Below are 20,704 nucleotides of genomic sequence, written 5' to 3' on the forward strand. Positions count from 1 at the left end.
ACACTGAGACTGAACCAAACAGGAAATGTGCTGCAGAACCAAAACTAGGAGCTAAAACAGCTGCAGAGATGGAAACAATTCTCTGTGGGTTCATCACCGCTACACGACTCTTCACCGTTACACAGAGTCAGCTGATCCGTTGTCAATATAGAAGTATTAATTGTTGGATGTTTTGGTCCTGACAAGTGACCTATTGTGTTTGTGTAATAATGACTGTTGTCTCTCAGAAGTAAAGGAGAAAGTAGCCTGAAATCACTACAGCGCCACAAACCCTCTGATGGAGGAGGTCGGGGGGATGGTTGGATGTACAAAGTGTCTGACTTTGACACTGCTGTTCACATCCCATCTCCTAGCAACAGTCAACACTGGTTTCTATTATCTGTAATCTGAGGGTGAAAATATTACAGTTCAAGTCCGTCTGCAGCCACAGAGCACTGCCCGTGTCCCCCTATAACTTTGGTCCAGTCCTAAATAAGCTTCTTTAGGCTCTGACACACCATGTCCACAATCAGCTGTTGATTCTTCACTGAGATGTAGCTGCAGCAGGCGTCTTCATACCTGAGAGTTTCCAGTCTCCAGTGTGGATCATTCAGTCCAGAAGACAGCAGCTTCACTCCCGAGTCTCCGGGATGATTGTAGCTCAGGTCCAGCTCTCTCAGATGGGAGGGGTTGGAGCTCAGAGCTGAGGCCAGAGAAGCACAGCCTTCCTCTGTGATCAGACAGCCTGACAGGCTGCAAACACACAAAACAACACACGTCACATAATCTGAGGTAACTGTGAGGGCTGGAAGGTTACTGCAGTACTGAGATACTGTCGGTTACTGTGGGGTTACATTAACATTGTTACTGAATGTTTTCTAGTCACAACCAAACACTCACTAATGTCGATCAACAATCTGACAACATTACTGCTAACTCTTTGATTCTTCTCTGAAATTTCAAATTATAACAGCAAAAAAAGACCATAAACCATGTTTAATTGATATTTTTTAAATAGAAACAAATTAAACACAATTGGTTTAAAACCATGCAAGCACAGACACAATCTTATGCAGGTTAAGAATGTATCCATTAATGTAAATCAGGATTAAGGTGGTCATCAGTGGAACATATTGATGAATACTGACCTGAAAGTTTCCAATCCACAGTGTGGACTCTCTAGTCCAGCAGACAGCAGCTTCACTCCTGAATCCTGCAGGTTGTTGTTACTTAGGTCCAGCTCTCTCAGACTAGAGGACTGGGAGCTGAGAACTGAGGACAGAGCTTCACTGCTTCTCTCTGAGAGGTTACAGCCACTCAGTCTGAAGACACAATGATGAAGAACAAATAATCAATAAGTAGAAAAGATAGCAGCGTAATTAAGAATGATATATGAATCCAACTCTCTCTGTACTTACAGAGCTTTGTTGGAGGCTTTGACCACTGGCAGCAGCCTCAGAAGAGCCTCCTCTGAAGCAGAGTATTTCTTCAGGTCAAACACGTCCAGATCTTTTTCTGATGACAGTAAGATGAAGACCAGAGCTGACCACTGAGCAGGAGACAGTTTATCTGTGGAGAGACGTCCTGAACTCAGGGACTGTTGGATCTCCTCCACTAGAGAACCATCATTCAGTTCATTCAGACAGTGGAACAGATTGATGCTTTTCTCTGGAGACACATTCTCACTGATCTTCTTCTTGATGTACTGGACTGTTTTCTGATTGGTCTGTGAGCTACTTCCTGTCTGTGTCAGCAGACCTTGTAGGAGAGTCTGATTGGTCTGCAGTGAAAGACCCAGGAGGAAGCGGAGGAACAAGTCCAGGTGTCCATTTGGACTCTGTAAGGACTTGTCCACAGCACTCTGGTAGAGACGTGTTGATTTGCCAGTCAATACTTCAGACCACCAGGATGTTTGTTCTTCTGACAGCAGATTGACACCAGAGTTGATGAAGGTCAGATGGACATGAAGAGCAGCCAGAAACTCCTGAACACTCAGATGGACGAAGCAGAACACCTTGTCCTGGTACAGTCCTCTCTCCTCTCTAAAGATCTGTGTGAACACTCCTGAGTACACTGAGGCTGCTCTGATATCGATGCCACACTTTGTCAGGTCGGATTCATAGAAGATCAGGTTGCCTTTCTGCAGCTGATCAAAAGCCAGTTCTCCCAGAGACTCGGTCATCTTCCTGCTCTCTGGACTCCAGTGTGGATCCGTCTCAGCTCCTCCATCATACTTGACCTTCTTCAGTTTGGACTGAACCACCAGGAAGTGGATGTACATCTCAGTCAGGGTCTTGGGCAGCTCTCCTCCCTCTCTGGTGTTCAACACATCCTCCAGAACTGTAGCAGTGATCCAGCAGAAGACTGGGATGTGGCACATGATGTGGAGGCTTCGTGAGGTCTTCATGTGGGAGATGATCCTGCTGGCCTGCTCCTCATCTCTGAATCTCTTCCTGAAGTACTCCTCCTTCTGTAGGTCAGTGAAGCCTCTGACTTCTGTCACCATGCCAACACACTCAGGAGGGATCTGATTGGCTGCTGCAGGTCGTGTGGTTATCCAGATGCGAGCAGAGGGAAGCAGTTTCCCCCTGATGAGGTTTGTCAGCAGCACATCCACTGAGGTGGACTCTGTAACATCAGTCAGGATCTCATTGTTGCGGAAGTCCAGAGGAAGTCGACACTCATCCAGACCGTCAAAGATGAACAGAACCAGGAACTCTTCAAACCTGCAGATTCCTGCTTCTTTGGTTTCACTGAAGAAGTGATGAACAAGTTCCACCAAGCTGTACTGTTTCTCTTTCAGCACATTCAGCTCTCTGAAAGTTAATGGAAATGTGAACTGTATGTCCTGGTTGGCTTTGTCTTCAGCCCAGTCCAGAGTGAACTTCTGTGTTAAGACTGTTTTCCCAATGCCAGCCACTCCCTTTGTCATCACTGTTCTGATTGGTTCCTCTCTTCCAGGTGAGGCTTTAAAGATGTCTTCTTGTCTGATGGTTGTTTCTGGTCTGTGTGGTTTCCTGGATGCTGTTTCAATGTGTCTGACCTCATGTTCATCATTGACCTCTGCAGTCCCTCCCTCTGTGATGTAGAGCTCTGTGTAGATCTGATTCAGAAGGGTTGGGTTTCCTGCTTTAGCGATCCCCTCAAACACACACTGGAACTTCTTCTTCAGGTTAGATTTGAGTTCACGCTGACAAACTGCAGAAAGAAGTCCTGAATGAACACACAACAAAGAAGATCAATGAGTCAAAGAATAGATTTCAACATGTCCTTTCCTCAAAGAATGAGTCTATGAATATATGTTGGTCCATCTCTTGAGACATTACTAAACGTCCCATTTATCCAGCATGTTAAATCTTTAGAGAAATCTTACTGCTCTGCAGACAGTCAGCCAGCTCCTCCTGCTTCATTCTTCTCAGGAAGTGCAGTGTGATCTTCACAAATGTTTCTCTGCTGCTCCTCCTCTGCTCTTCATCCTCACCGTCCAACACCTCCTCATCCTCCCTCTGACTCTTTAAGCATTCTGGGTAATCTGAACCCACAACCTTCTGGATTTTCTTCAGCTCGTTCTTCACAAAAGTGACGATGTTCTCCTCCAGCAGCTGGAACAGAATATTCTATGAATGACACAAACTAAAACCATGGAACCAAACATCAGATCCATGTTGGACAGACTGACAATCCACTGGTCTACAAAGTGCAGCATGGAGATGATTGTGAATAGAATAGATGTAAAAGTAGTTGTACATGTACAGACCATAAATATGGAGTCCAGGTGTGATTGATGCTGCTGGGCAGACTGACCTCTGGGAACCTCTGAGCTCTCCTGGTCCTCTCTGTGGAGGAATCATGAAGAATCAGCTCATATTGTGTCTGTCCACACAGAGACAAACATAAGGTAAAGGTCCATGAAGTGATATCTGGATGTGGATCAGATGAGTCCCTGTAGTGGTAAAGGTTTACTAGTCCTGCTGATCCCACTGAGAATCAACAGCTCAGTGTTTCAGCTCACTGTTTTCTTCACCAGTCAGTTTGGTTTAGTCCCAACAGCTCTCCCCAAGCCCTCCATGTAGCTCTCCCTCCCTCACTGTACACTGCTGAAGTGCCCTGGAGCAAGGCACCCAGAACCTCCAGCTGCTCCAGTGGAGCGTCTCAGTGTCAGACTGGTTGTACTTGGCAGCTCCCAGTGTAAATATGTTTTAATGAAGAAGAGTGTTGGTGCTCAGAGAACTTCATCTGAGTCAGTAAAGGTTTAAAACCTGGAGATCTCACAACAGAGAGTCTGATAGAAACAAATCATCATCATCACTTTGTTTTCATCAGTTTGAAATCCTCACCTTTGATCAACTGAGTGGCATCCATCTTTGAAGAGTATAGGAAGATCCATAGACCAGTCACTCTTCATGGACACACAGATGGGTTCAGGTCCAGGTTGTTCCAGCTTCCTCCTGATAGAAACACCAGATAAATTCTGCACTGAGACAAAACTTGTCAGTGATTTAATAAACCTACTGTATCGAGGTTGTGTTAACCGAGAGACACACACACACACACACACACACACACACACACACACACTTCTGCTGTCCAAACACTGCCCTGTAAATCTGCTTTGGAGGGTTTTTAGTGTTAAATTATAATTATTCTGATATCCACCTCACAGGGCAAAGTTGTGACCAGAGTTCTCAAAACAAACTGGTTTGTTAAGTTCAACAAGGACAGTCTGATATGAGCTCATTAGTGGAAGCTCCAACACTGCACTCAACTCTGTCAGCAACACAGTGACACAGGAAGACAAAGCACTCTCCACAGTCACACACTCTGATATCATGCTCTGATATCATCATCTGACCCTCATATCCCGTTGGTCAGACCTCAGCACAGGAGGTGGGAGGATTTGGGACCTTGAACCAAAGCCTGTAATGAAACTACTTGGTGGAAAAAGACATCAAACCCAAATATTAACTTCCACAGACATTTAAAGTTGCACCGTAAAAGATTGTCAGCTTTTATAACTGCAGTAAGAACTGTTGAGCTCATTTAAAGACACATTTTCAAACAACAGATCCAGCAACAATTGTCTACAACACACCTGAGATAAACTATTTCTTCAATCTGTTTCATGAGAAATACACTTTTGTGAAAGACGTCTCAGAAATCCCTGAGTTGAATCAGGTATCATCATGTCTGTCGGCGCAACACATGTAGGTCTAATCAAAGGCATTGAGCCGGTTGTGATCACACCTACATCTTCATACAGACCATGCCACAATCAATACCCACTGATAAAAGAAGCAGTTGAATGCATCAAACCAGTTGTTGAATCTCTCCTTACAGCTGGAGTGATTGTTCAATGTGAAAAACCTCCTGTTTGAACACCAATCTTCCTGCTTAAGAAGACCAGAGATGCTGGTCAGTCAGAAGAGGGGAGGTTTGTTCAGGACTTGCAAGCAGTAAAATCTGCAGTCCATGCACATTCCTTTCTCACGTTCCATCTGACAGAGAGTGGTTTTCTGTTGTTCATTTGGCAAATGGCATTCCAGTTGACCCCGACACACAGTTGTGGTTTACATTTTCTTTCGAAGGGAAAAATGGATCCATTCACCAGAATCTGCCAAAGCTTCTGTGAATCTCCAACTAATCTCATTCTGCCGGCAGTGAGCGCTCTGTTGCAGTATGTGGATGATTTATTGATCTGTTCTCCCACTAAAGAGCCTTGTGTAGTAGACTCTAGACAAGTATCTAGACTGCAGTTCGTTTCTGAAAAAGTCACCTTTCTGGGGCACATGATCACAGCAGAGGACAAAACCCTCTCCCCCAAACCAATAGAAGCCATCCAAACCATCCCAAAGCCCGAAACAAAGAAACAAGTCATGAGTTTTTTGACAGAGACGTCCTGTTGTCTACAGTGGATTCCAAATGATGCTGAAACTGAGGAACAATTAGCAGCATCCGCTCATGGGAAAGGCCTCACTGCAATAGACAAAGTTTCATGGACACCAGAAGCAGAAAAAAGCATCAGTTGATTTGAAGATAGCTCTACAGTCTCCTCCAACACTGGGCCTTCCAGACTGCACCAGACATTTCACAGACTGTTGACGGACGGGGCGGATACAGGACTTCAGTATTCATCCAGGACCATGAAAACCTGACTCTGTAGCAGCAGGACTTCCAGCCTGTCTCAGAACTGTAGCAGATGCTGAGAAGACTGTGATGTCATCATGTGACCTTGTAGGTTCTGCTGACCTAACCTGTTGGTTCCACATGTCAGAACAAAAACCTGTCAACGGCCAGGTGGTTCAGGTTTAACACTGTCCTGCTTGAAATGCCAAACATCCCTGTAAAAAGATACACTGTTGTTAACGCTGCAACTCTCCTCCCAACACCAGGGCCCCGTTCCTCGTACGTGGTTCAACTAAGTCGATCAAATGTCCTATTAGCCAGCCTAAATTAACGAGATGATTGATGTCAGGCTATCTCGGTTTCTCAAAGGCTGATCCGCGCTCAAACAGTCTCGTTAATTCGAACCAGACTATCAGGATCAGGATAATTGTGCGTGCCCGTCCTACTTCAAAAGGGAGAAGCGTCGATCACCGAAACCATGATTTTCTAACAGTACAATGGCAAATAAACTCAAAGAAAGAGCCTCTTTTTACTCCGCTGACGAGCAGGAGATGATCATGAACGCATATGAGGAATTCAAGACCGTAATCACGGCAAAATATAACACCGCCACCGCTGCGAGGGCGAGACAAGAAGCATGGCAAAATATCACAGACAAGTTAAATGCGTAAGTGTTGGGAAATGTATCGGCTCATTTTAAGTGCCTCATCACCCCAATCAATCAGATATGTCTTTAAATGTGCCTGCTGGCAGTAGGCTTAATGGAATGCATCATCCAATGAGATCTTATAGCGAAAATAATGATCTCAACTCTTTCAGAATAAGTAGATAAAAACAAGCCCAAAGAGTGTCTAATTGATACGAATTAATATGAGGATATATGTACTGTATGCCCTTATGTATCATGTACTATATATGTGTATATACATGTATGTGTAGATTACCATATAGAACTAGGAGTTTGAATATGTGTGTGAATCTGTGTATGGGCGGATCAGTATGTATGTATGTATTATTCATAATCACAGAAATTCAATCAATTGAAGCAGTGAAAATAAATAGTGTGTGATTCTCTCTATTCTTATCATGAGTCCACCTTAATCATTTTCTACAATAACGATATGCTGGTGTACTAATAACACTGTCATATCATTATGAGTGCTTTAACCCTCATGCTCGAGAAGGTCTGTAAATAAATGATTACTTGTCGGCAGAATGGATAGCGCTCGTATAGGAAGTCATCATGATGTGATAACGGATCTTGGCGATGTGGAAGAACTCTCTCCCTATAAAACGCTAATCTAACTAATATCGCTCCTTCATCAGTGGATCTCTGAGGAAGGGAGCTGTACATTAATGCAATAAAGGCTTCTTAGTTTGCTCAGCTGGTTTTAATGGATCACCATGTGTCTCACTTTACATGCATTTCCGGAACTCCCGTATAACCCCCAGTATATGCGCAAGCGCATTAGACTACCGTATATGACAGGAGCTGCCATTTTTTCTGGGGGAGTGGCAGTTTATCCAGCTACCTTCACTTAGCCTGCGCTGGAGCAGGTTCAAGCTTATAGATGTGTTGCTATGGTGATTTTGCCAAACTTGCTTCGTGGAACCGAAAAGCCTGATCTACGTCATCTTATCCTGAAAAGTATCTGGCTAACTCAGTTAACTACGTACGAGGAACGGGGCCCAGCTGATGGACAGCAGCATGATTGTGTGGCAGAAATAACCGAAGCTTGTTCCCCCAGGCCACACTTGTTAGACACACCTTTGACCAATGCAGATTTGGAAGTGTTTGTGGACGGTTCAGCCTCAAGAGACCCAGTAACTGATCAAAATCTGACAGGTTCTGCATCACATCAACACATGAAACAATCGTGGCTGAACCACTCCCATCAAAGGACTCTGCACAGGCAGCAGATGAGGTTGCATTGACAGAAACATGCAAACTTGCTCAAGATAAAACAGTGAGCATCTATACTGACAGTACATATGCATGGGGCGTGGCACATGAGTTTGGCCTTTGTCCTCTGTGCTCCCTGATATCCACAAACAGGTAAAAGAAGAGCTACAAAGAGCCACAGAAAATAACTACATGACCGGGAGCCAGCTGATTGGATCGTAGTATTTAGACCTGAGGAGAAAGAACTGGAGAGCATGCAGGTGGAACGGACCCAACCAGATCTTCCTCACCACGGAGACGGCAGTAAAGGTGGCAGAAAGAGCAACTAGGATCCACAACAGCCACTGCAAACAAGTTCCTGAGCCCACTAACGACGCCTCATCAATCGCATATCAACTGAAGGGAGCCAGAGCATTCCCCACCTTGTGTTTGCAGGGAGAGACGGGTGTGGATTGTCATTAGGACAATCCCTCGTGCTAAAGCTATGATTAGCTCTTTGATCAAGTCAGCTGTCAGAGAATGACATCACTAAATGACCCCCCAGAGAAGACCCCTCCCCATTACAATGAAGATGTCATTGAGCTCTATTGTTCCTTATTTTATGCTTTGCTGTAATCACATAATGATGCCTCTAATTCTTCATATATGACAGTAATAATGGTTCAGCTAATGATAAACACAACTGACGATTCTTTTCTCTCTCTAATCATTTATATCTCATTCCTGGTTTCAGGATTGATTTGTGAGCATCAAATGCTCAAAGTGGGGAATGTAATGTAAACTTCTGGATGTGATGTGTTCTTCCAGACCTTGTGACAGATCACTCAATGACCCAGCTGACCACAGACTTTATCATAGCGACCAGGCAGTAAATGTGAAGAAAGCCTCCGTTTGACCTCTCAGTAAAGAGAGAGACTTGATGAGTCTTACACAGTGTTGAAGGACCAGATGAGGTGGAACTCATCCTCTCTCTCTCTCTCTCTCTCTCTCAACAGTCTCCAGAGGATGAACCACTGGCTTCTCTTCTGTCCTTTAATCATTTGTGCATCTCATTCATTTCACTGTGCTGTGAGTCCGGCTGCAGACGCTTCAGTGGAGCTGACTTTGTGCTTCATTCAACACACATTAACCCCACAGAGTGTCCTTCTGACCTCATCATCAGCATCGTCATCATCATCATCATCATCATCATCATTATCATTATCATCATCATCATTTTGTTTTCATCATCAGTTTGAAATCCTCACCTTTGATCAACAGAGTGGCGTCCATCTTTGAACTTAACAGGACGATGCATAGACCGGTCACTCTTCATGGACACACAGCTGGGTTCAGGTCCAGGACAGTGTGGTCCATGATGGATCCTGGTCACATGTGCAGAAACAGAGTCAGTGAATGAAAGACTTTGAGTCATGAACAGTGAGAGATGGTCATCTCACCTCTGAGCTTTGGTCTGGCTGGTTTTAGAGGGAGGGACTCCCTCCTCTCTGTCCTCACACTGATTCATAGCAGAGTCCACACCTTCACACAAACACAACAACATTATTTCTCTTCATCATGACAAACACACACAGCTCATTCACCTCAATACTAAATACACTCATGGGACAGTTTCCATGTTGTTGTCACTTTGAGCTGCAGTCATCTCTAAGAAATGACGTTCACAATGCTCTTTAGTCTGTTGGCTTGTTTGAAGACTAGAGGAAGACACTTCATGTGGCTTTTTATTGGCCTTTCTTTGGGGATGACGTCACTTTTCACTTCTATTTGACTGACTTGGAAAAGCTCTTCAACGTTTGAAATGTTGTTGAAATGAAGTCTACTACATCCAGTCAATCATGTGACCTTGTTAGCAGCTGCTGAATTCACATCCACATCAGCTCCCAGAGACGTTGTACCTTCATCTGTAGAGGAAACAGAGCAGAGGTGAAAGCATCAGTCCGATCATTGATCAGCACATCAGCTCTCATTCATCCTTTAGACGCATGTCTCTGTGACATCATCAGGGCCAATGGATATCAAACAGAAAGCTGTATACAACAGGTGAGGCTGATAACTGACCTCAGTAACGTTGGACATGACATATGAATCCCACATGAAGAAATACACTTCACTTGCTTCTTTTCCTTGCTTCCTTATTCCAGTCTACCACTGCGGTCAAACCAGCTGCCCCTGAGTTCAGAGTGTGTGATTTATCTAACGTTTACGGTAAAGCAGAGGAACAGATGTGGGGAGCTGATGGAAGGAACCAAAGTGACTTTTGAATTCAGTCTCACAAGAAGAAGTTACAGAAATACTTGATGTTTTTGGAAAGTTTCGTATGTACAGAATTACATCATCGTCCACTCTAAAGTTACCGCACATCCCTCCAAGCAATACTAAGTAGATGATGAACTTTTTATTTTTGGATATAGGACTTCATAGACTACATGCATCAATACTATGAAGTACTTGTACTTCTTGTGTAATCTAATGTCAAAGTCCCTTTCAGAGAACAGGAATGAGTCACATCATGAGACTTTAATGTTTCTATTCCCTTTTTTGTTTCTTCCTCAATCTCTTACTGCCAGGAATCCACTGATGGAATGTAACTAAGTACATTCACTCATGTATTCTAAAGTCCTATATCCCAAAATAAAAAGTTCATAATCTATTTGTGGAAGAAAGTTTTTTATCCCACATCAAATTTAGACAAAAAGGCTGAATATTTGACATTAGATTACAGAAGAAGCACACAGTAAAAGTATTTCATATTATATTTGATTGTAGTTAAAATAGTACTGAGTTCAAATAATAGGCTCTTAAATTACTGTTCAGGGGTCTCATTTATAAAACAGAGCATAAAATACACACTAAATGTTTGCATATGTTCAAATGAGGAAATACACATACCTCAAATAATATTCAGATTCATAAAACCTTGTGTTCGCTACCAGAACAAAGAGTCCTCCAAGAGTCCCTCAGTGAAAAGAGTCGCTCACTAACCTTTAGAAGCAGAAGAAGCTGCGACACCACGAGCTCCAGAAGGGAAACTAAACTAGAAACAGGAAGAGAGGCGCCGTCACGAGGACACCAGAACCAGTTCCACATGTTGCTTTGTATTGAAATTAATATTAACAATATCAACCTTATCATTCCTGTAATACTATATATATATATATATATATTATAATAATAGTAATCACAAATACACAACTCATTATTTAAACAGACGTTTTTCACAAATTGTGTTTCGGAGCTGAATTTAAGATTACATTTTCCTGAGTAGTAATCTTACACTTCAAAGTTCACAAAATATCAGTAAATATATATTTTATATACAATATAATCAAAATAAACAAATGTTTGAGATAGAAAGGTATTTTGTTTTCATTGGAGTTTGGGTGAAGCCCAACACTCTGTAGACAACATAGACAAATTAACACAGTAGATCACTACTACTATTAACAAGCACTTCACTTACCAAAGCTGCTGTTCACTATTTAAATACAAAATACAATGTGCTACTTTGCAGTGATATTTGATCAACAATCTCTTGATTTCTCCAGAAGTCACAAAGTACCTGCTGAACATGGTGCATCCAGATAAATGTTCTTCTCTTGGTGATGAAGACCTTCATCATCTGGAGGGTCTGGAGTTTATGGTCAGATAATGCGCTATGTTGAAATATTAATCAGACAAGTTTTAATATTTATTTTGGGTAAATTATTAATTACATATGATATAAATCAGGACATACAAATATAATAATTACATAATTGATTACTTAACAATCATTAGATTAAGCGATAAAAAATAATCATTAGGTGCACACAAAGAAAATATATCCAGAGGAGCAGGAATCAAGAAGTAGAGAACCAGGAGGACAGATTAAATAAACCAGCAGAGATTCAATCATCAAACATTTCTACCTGCTGCAGGTGAGATCACTTCCTGTTTGTGTTGTGAGACACGTGACTGACAGAGACGCTGATTGGCGCTGTGAGTGTTAAGCAACAGCAACACGATGAGGCAACGAAAACGCTTTACTTCCGGAATACTGCAGTGTACTGCAGTACGAGGAAAGGTACTGCAGTAAACTGCAGTACAATGAAAAGTACTACAGTTTACTGCAGTACGAGAAAAAGTACTGCATGTTTCACATAAAAGAATACAGAAGTATTATCAGGTAGTAGTTCATCATACAGGACAATTCCTTCAGTGTGATGTAGTACTGCGGTCAAGTCAGCAGACACTTAAATTGTAGTGCACGCTGAAACTTACGGTAAACGCAACCAAGCGGCACAGATCGGGAGCGAGCAAAGGATTTTGCAAAGTTAGCGGAAAGATTAACGTGAAAGAACCTCCGGTTTTCTACAGACGAACATCCGGTTTTCAAAATAAGATGCCAACAAAGTATACATATTGCATAATGGAAATAAGATTAAATGAATTATATTCCAATAAGTATAAAAAATGATACCTTCATCTCGTGAGTTAAAGGGAAAATACACCTAAATTGTGCGTAAAGTGTCTTTATTCTTTGATTTGAGGGTTGCTGGAAATGAATAATACCTGACTGACAGTCAATTAAGATGTTTTACTAAGCAAAAACTCTGAACTGAATTTATATCTTCAAATGGCAAATTTCTGAAGTTTTTAAGGTGCTATGAAAATGTTTTTCTCAATAATTCCCCACAATGACTAATATATATATGTTCAGGACAAAAAAAGGCTAATATCACAATATTTGAGCTGCTACAAAAACATTTTTCTCAATAATTCCGTAGAATGACTGATGTATATGTAATCAAGGCATCGTTGACTCCACCCATAGAGAAAATAAGACATTTTGACTGTCCTAATTAAGAGATATTTCAAAGTAAATGTCATACATTTGAATCGAGAAAATATCTAATAAATGGATATTTGAAGTGTAATAAAAAGTATTTTCTCAATAATTCCAAACAATGACTGATGCATATGTCTTCAAGACATCGTTGACTCCTCCCATAGTGAAGATGAAACATTTTTACTGTACAAATTAAGAGATATTTCAAATTAAAAGTCATACATTTGTACCAAGAAACGGGTACATTTCTGAATATTTGAGGTGCTATAAAAACTATTTTCTCAATAATTCCACACAATGACTAATGCATATAAGTTGAGGAAATCTCTGACCACACATATACAGAAAATGAAAAATCTTTACTGTGGTAATTAAGAGATTTTTTAAAGTAAATGTCCATTAATAAATTAATGGACATAAATTAATTTGTTCCAAGAAATATCCAATAACTGAATATTTGAGGTTAAAAAGAGTTTTCTTTATAATTCCAGACAATGACTAGTGCATATGTGTTCATGACATCTCTAACTATAGAGAACAGAATAAGCTGTTTGGCATCGGCAGAGAAGATTTGGCAAATTTTTCATGGGCGCAACCCACATACTCAGCTGTGCTGCTCATCCCACAAATGCATGTTCCTTACAAATGGGGCACCGTTTGAAAGGTAACTAAACAGGCTTTCCAACGGTATATAATTTATTGCCAAGAAGCATTGTTACAACAGAGAAATAATCTACCAAACACTAATTTCCGAACTTTTTGTTCGATGTTTATTGTTTAAAAAGATATTTGTCACAAATTGGGTTTCAGGTTAAATTTTCCTGAATAGAAATCTTAAGCTTCAAAGTTCACAAAATATCAGTAAATATATATTTTATATATAACATAATCAAAATGAAACACAAATGTTTGATATAGAAAGGTATTTTGGTTTCATTTCACTGGAGTCCTACATTAATATACAGTGTTTATTTTATTTCAGAATCCTGGTGAAGCCCAACACTCAAGTATTTCAAGCCCCCACCACCTATAAGGAAACACATTTCCATAATACTAATGAACCTGATATTAAAGTGTTTTTTAAGGAAACAGACACTCTGCTTTATAAAACCAGTCCTAACCTCAAACATGCTCGGTTGGTAAAGTGTCAGTTAGTAAGGTTCCACAGTATCTATACTCATACAAAGCATTTCAAACAGGCCACTAAACAATATTCTCAGTGTTGGTCACTAGAGGGCAGTAGAGGTCTTTCCTTAAAAAATCCTAAAAACAAACTTGGCCCCGTTAGATTCAGTCATTCTGCCATTTGTCACTACATATTCTTCATCAGCTGTAAAATCAGGCAGAGTGAACAAAACAAACTTCCTTCATGATATGAGGAACTCTGATACTATAGGACCCCAGAATGACTGCAGCTTTTAGAAAAGATCACTTGATCAAGGCCGAGGTCAGACCACTGTTGACCTCAAAAGCTAAGGGTCATAGATCTTTTTTTGTACCAAACTTGGTTGAACAGTAAATATAATCATAGTTGGATTATGAGACAATCGGCACCTAAAATACCTCACCACCTCTCCTTCATAGGAGCAAGACACAACGACTTTAGTTTAGCCTCCTTTTGTAGCTTTTATCTCTTTGTAGTCATTTTGAGTCTCTTTGTAGTTGTTTTGTGTAACTTTCACTGGTTCAGGCAGACCTGAATGAAAATGCCTGACAAGTTGAAGGAAAGTTCAGTTTACTTATCAGGTCGGGTGAGATCAAAACAGGGAGATCAGTCACTCAGGATACCAAATCTGAAAAGGTTCAGGTAGAAAATCCACACTGTCCAAGAAGCAGACAAGCAGAGTCAGAACAGGCAGATCAGATAACACGGACTAGGAAACACTGGAGAGTTTGATAGAAACATACAAGTCAATCTGACAAGGACAGAGTGAAAGTAGACTTGTAACAATACTGAGGGACTAATGAGAGGATGAGCTGCAGGTGAGGAGACGGTCGGGGAAGACCAGAGGTCTCATTTATGAACCAGAGTGTAGGATCCACAGTGAAAGTTTGCATACGTTGAATTGTACATACGCGAAAAAATATTATGATTTATAAAACCTAGTGTACTCCTGTTAGTGAGCTATTTCCTGTTTTAAATCTCAAATCAAGCTGTAAATGTGAGCAGCTGGTTCAGCCTCACATCCCTCCCTCTACACGCACACACTCAACCATTAATGGTCAATGCAAAGCACCTTATGAATGTTGATGCATAGAAATGAGCTGCTGATCAATGAGTCTTTACAGTGAATCACGGACCAAGAGGAAGACCAAGAAAATAAATTCTAAATGAAGGTTCATGTGGATGAGGTGATCCCTGAACACTAGTTCCGTCCTTGTGACGCACACAAAATGTATCGTCACATTTTTTGTTTATTTGACAGAACGAATTTCTGTGATTTTGCTAATCATAATAAAACTTCCTCAGAAGTGTATTCCTATCTATGCCCAGGTAGCAGTTCAGCGCTGTGGTTTCAGCTCGCGACAAGGGACTTGTATGTACGCATGCAGCGTATTCTCATAGCTGGAGAATACGTTACATGAGGGAAGCCACACGTTTAGTCATTTCCTGTTTTTCTCAGGTTAGTGACATGTAAAGTGCACCAAATATGACATATGAAGTGAGGACCAATGTGTACTGAACATTTTTATAGATTATTTAGTGTTTCATGTAGTTGTTTGGTAGCTACATGAGTGTTGTTTTAAGACTGACTGTCGAGTGCTTGCTAAACTGAAATTTTCTTTCACAAGACAGAAGGAAAGGTTATGCTGGGTGCCCCACAGTCGAAAGACAAGAAGGTTAGGCTAACTGAAAACTCTGAAGACAATATGGACAGCTGTCTGTCTTTATATGTCAGCCCCGTAAAAGTCTGTTCATTATCACCTATCATACACACAGTTTCACTCAATGACAATGATACAACAATGGGCCCGGGACAGCAGCTCGTATTGGGACATGAAGGGGACCCATGGGTCTGTTTAAAGTTGGGAATTCTAAAATGAGACAGATCTGAAATGTGCCTGGTCCTGGCTCGAGATCTTGACTTAAATGTTGGATAGCATCGGCCTGAGTCAAGTGTCGAGTGTCATTTAGCCTGTATTTCCCCTTTACTTCCTGTCATCCTGACTTTAAAGAAGGGGTGTCCTCGAAAAATACCAAGTATTTTCATAGCGTCAACTGATTGTCAAATCACGTTTTTTTTTTGCCCATTCATCAAGCTCTGTTTGAGCAAAAGTACAGTACAGAAACAAACTAATACGAATACAATAAGTGCTGAGAGGCTCAGGGTAGTACTTCTTGAAGAGGTGAGTTTTCAGCCTGCGCCGAAAGATGGGCAGCGACTCTGCTGTCCTGACGTCAGTGGGGAGTTCATTCCACCACTGAGGGGCCAGGACAGAAAACAGCCGTGACCGGGTCGATCGGCCGCAGGGACCTCTGAGCGACGGGGCAACCAATCGCCCCGAGGCAGCAGAGCGAAGTGGTCGGGCGGGGGTGTAGGGCTTGACCATGGCCTGGAGATAGGAAGGAGCTGTTCCTTTCACTGCCCTGTAGGCTGCACCAGAGTCTTAAACTGGATGTGAGCTCTTACAGGGAGCCAAAGTAGTGTTGGGGGCCTTAATCTCTCTTGTTTTGACATGTTTTGCTCAAAAATTCTTGAAATAAGTGAACGTGCTTTGGAATCAAGCATTGCTATGTAATTTCATTGGCCAGAACTTGTCTCTTATTGTATCAAGAACATTTCTAGTAGCCTTGCATTACAGCCCTTTTTTTTCTGGCTCCTATCGTACTTTTTGTTTATAATGAAGCGAATCGACTCTTTATGTTCTAGTAGGTTGTGAATAGCTTATGAATAGGGTATTTTAATATTGTTACTATTTATTTATTTATTTGGTTTATTTAGTGAAGTCTGGTTCAACCACACAGCTACTTTCATTTGTTGTCTAATTAGGCCTCTTGTCAGGACTTTGTAGATGTGTACTGACTGAGCTCTCTTTACACCTTCTGACTCTCCTGGTGTGTTACTTCTGTTAAGGTGGTACGATTCACATCTTAATGATTTATTAACTCTCTTTTTATTGTGGAAAAAATAACACCCATTATGTTATGTCAAAATGCCCGACACTGTTTATTAACACTCACAAACAAGTTCAAATTAGTAATATTTTATTTTGTCTTGTCAGAGTATTCAGATAGAATAAATGGTAATAATAATAATATAGTTTATATATCATTTGATTTGATTTGATTTCTTTTTTTCTGTTTTCTTTTTTTACAATTTATGGTATTTTGACACTTTTCACCTCTCATAGATAATCCTACATTTCTTAAAGGCAGCTCTAAATATCAACAGTGAAACCAAATGTCACAAACTGTAAGAGAAATATTAGTTTTCAAGGTGAACACAACGAGGTATTTTAGTAAACTAACATTGTTTGAAATCTGTTTAAGAAGTTCTACATTTCGTTCTAACTTCTACGAATATATCAAATATTCTGTCAGTTAATCATTCTTTTGTGAATTTCAGGTGAGTTTTGAGACTCATTTAACAGTTATGTTCAGATTTCAGTGACAATTATTTTATGTAAGCAATTAATATTACAATATCATGAACCATAGCTATTTAATCCAGCACATCCACACCTGGATCAGTGGGTAATGGTTTTTACTGTTTTAATTCTAATCATAGAGAGGGCCATGTGACTCATCTGAGACACTTGTAGAAAAAGATCCATAAAAAACTCTCATCATAACTTTCCCCAATTCGTGTGAACGAGGTTCTGTGGAGAATTTTAACCCACACACAATGCATGCTGGGAAGTGTGCTTACAACTTCTCGAAACAAGTTGGTTTGATGAGTTTAGGTAAACAAAGATAATGTGTTGTGTGAATATATCATACAGCTCCAGACCTCCATTAAAAATCAAAACATTTGAGTTTATTCCTCAAATATTATTCTCAGATGTTATATTACAATTATTTTATAAAACATCCGGTTTCAACTTAATGAAAACAGGTTTAATCATTTCTAACATGCATTTAAAATCAGATGAACTAAATATACACGAACAGCCATTGAAACAGCTCATATTGTGCATTACACTGATAACAGTACCTTGAGTGCAAAGCGTATTCACATAACACTGCAACATTTGACAAGTGAAATAAAATGTTACATGAAGCTCAACACAAATACACTAGCTGCAGATTGCAGAAACATGACGGGATGGTTATAGTCAAAATCAATGTAATTAACACAATGACAAGAACAAACTCACAAGAAACAGTCACATATATAATATGACAACAAAGCAACAAATCAATCCAGCAAACCTGCGGCGCTAAAACACGTATATTCCACCGCACACTGAAGAGCACGGGCCATTCAAAAAGTATTCACATCAGAGGGAACAATATTAACCATATCATAAAAACGACACCATAGACAAATGAACTCAGTAGTAACGCTACTGCAGATGTAAAACAACAAAAGCAGTTCACTTATCAAAGCTGCTGTTAACTATTTAAATACAAAGTCCATCCTCCTTTCTTTGATTACAAAGAGTTTAATACCGCGGTTGTACAGAACATCAGTGCGGTTCAGTTCTAGCCAGAGGTCCTCTTGCGAACGTGTTCGTTGAGTTGTAGATGCACTCGGGTTGAAAAGGTTTACAAAAGCACCGTAGCTTGTAAGTGTCCTGCCGTGCTATGGTGTCGTGTTGCTGCCTTGGTTAGCCACCTCAGGTGAGCAAATCCAGCGTAGCTCCAAACACCAAGACGCTCAGTCGCAAATAAAACGCATTCATAGCCATAAAATGTGCAACGCTTCTCCGACGCTGTCAGCCAGAAATACCGTTCGTAGTTGCTGGACTGAAAGTGGCGCACAAATCCTTTTCCTGGCTGGGTTAGGGCTGATCTCCAGCTTTTCTTGAAATGTCCTTCTCAAGAAATCCGTTTCTCCTCCTCCTTCAGCCATTGAGTGTTAAAAAAACAAAGCTCGGTAAATAAAAGAATCTACACCAAGCAAAACGCTAAAAATGTCATGTCAATGTCATAACTTCTTACATATCTTTCAACTTGAACTCTTACTACTACTACTAACTTCTGCTAGCTGCTTCATGTATAAAAGCAACAAAAGGATGAAACATCCAAGGGGGGTGAATACTTATGCAAGGCACTGTACATGTACATCAGAAAGAGGAGAGTCAGGACTACAGTTGTCTTCCCTAACACGTCTTGTTCTGCTGCGCCCTCAGGTGGTGGAGGTCTGCTACTACGTCCTGAAGGAGCGTATCTTCTCCAAATAATGAGGGAAACAAGGGAAGGTGACCTTTGTTGACTGATTGAAATGTCATTAATACAATAAATGACTTCAGCAGGATTTCCTCTTTGCTCTATTTCTCTAAGATATCCAGTTTGTCCTACAACGTTCGGCCTGTTGTGACAGTCAACAACGACAGTATATGGAACATATTTCACTGGGGATGTAACAATATACGGTGACTCAATACATCATACTGAGCAGCTGAAAAGTGGATCACAATGTGGACACATTTTCTTTATTTGAATAATAAAAGAGAGAAAAGTGTCTGGTTTGGGACTACTTTTCTCTCCAACTTTTCTCTGACACTTACATTGAGGTGTGATGAGGTTTAAAAAGCCCTTTAACCGTTTGTTTCTGTATTCTGAACTTGTTCGACTGGTAATATGTTGATAATATCTGAGCCTTTGGTTTTCTTTAGTGAAGCCTGGTTCACCCACACAGCTGCTTCCACTTGTGGCCTAATTAGAGCTCTTGTCAGGACTGTGTGGATGTGAACAGACCGAGATCTATTAACACCTTCTGACTCTCCTGTTCTCTAACTTCTGTTAAGCTGCTGCAGCTCACAGCTTTATGATTTATTAGTCATTGATTATATGAGTTGTTTGTTCAAATTAATAATATTCTAACATTTCTTTTCAGGGAATTCAGAAAGAGGAAATATAAGATTATTTGATATTTACACAATATTTAACAACTATTTGAACCTTTTTTTTAACAAACTATGAGATTCTAACAATTCTTCTGTTAACATGAAGCAACTTTGAACCTTTTCGAGACATCGAGGTGAAATCTGATTGGATAAAAGCTCTCCTTAAAACAAGCTGCACTGGAAGCAGCGCTGCAGGCTGGAAGCAGAGCAACAGAGGAGGACAGTAGCTGTGCAATGAGAAAATAAGATAATGGGAAAAATAATTAGAATACATGTAGTGTATTTATGAAAAATGATTAAATAATAAAATAGCTATAACTTTGTGATTCTGTTTAGGCCCTGACGGCCCACCACTGCCATTCATAACATTGCTGATGTCTTCCTGCTCACCAATCTCAACACAGATCTCCTCCACGCTCCATGAAAACAAAAGAGGGAATAACTCAGGTTATAGAGCTCCTCTTTAAACCATCCATCTGCTGAGTCCATATTTTCGGTTGGTTCCTTCTGTCAAGTTAAGGCAAAAAGGTAGCAGGAGATGGACCCAAACACAGAGACACGGGGAGCAGAAGGATGAAGAAATGGTGATTTTGATAAAGAAAATGTCACACACATGTATACTACATGTGTATATAACCTCCAACACACACTCAGTCACAGTTTATTTATTTCTTTAAGATTAAAATCTAATTAAATCTAACGACTGAATGCGTCAGTTTATTTCCTTGTTTAATTTAATTAAAGTTTATAATTAGTTTGAATCTTTAGTCCAAACTTGTTCAGTTGTTCAGGACTCTGAGACTTGATGTGCAGGGAGAGGACGCCCCCTGCTGGATGAACAACACCACAGTCTG

General features: G+C 40.6%; 1 protein-coding gene and 1 pseudogene across 1 annotated transcript in view; one reads left to right on the forward strand and one right to left on the reverse strand.

Moving 5' to 3' along the window:
• Positions 1-1,099: 1,099 nt before the first annotated feature.
• LOC142933162 (protein NLRC3-like) lies at positions 1,100-11,029 on the reverse strand (annotated as a pseudogene).
• Positions 11,030-11,845: 816 nt separating this feature from the next.
• The window catches only part of aifm2 (AIF family member 2), a 66,812-nt gene continuing 57,953 nt past the window's right edge, over positions 11,846-20,704 (forward strand). The window contains exon 1 of the mRNA XM_076076524.1: positions 11,846-11,925. The gene's annotated coding sequence lies outside the window, so the exon portion shown is untranslated. The remainder of the gene's footprint in view (positions 11,926-20,704) is intronic.

The sequence above is a fragment of the Anarhichas minor genome, unplaced genomic scaffold (genome assembly GCF_050575085.1).
Source record: "Anarhichas minor isolate MPS153535 unplaced genomic scaffold, ASM5057508v1 ptg000058l, whole genome shotgun sequence".
Taxonomy (NCBI): domain Eukaryota; kingdom Metazoa; phylum Chordata; class Actinopteri; order Perciformes; family Anarhichadidae; genus Anarhichas; species Anarhichas minor.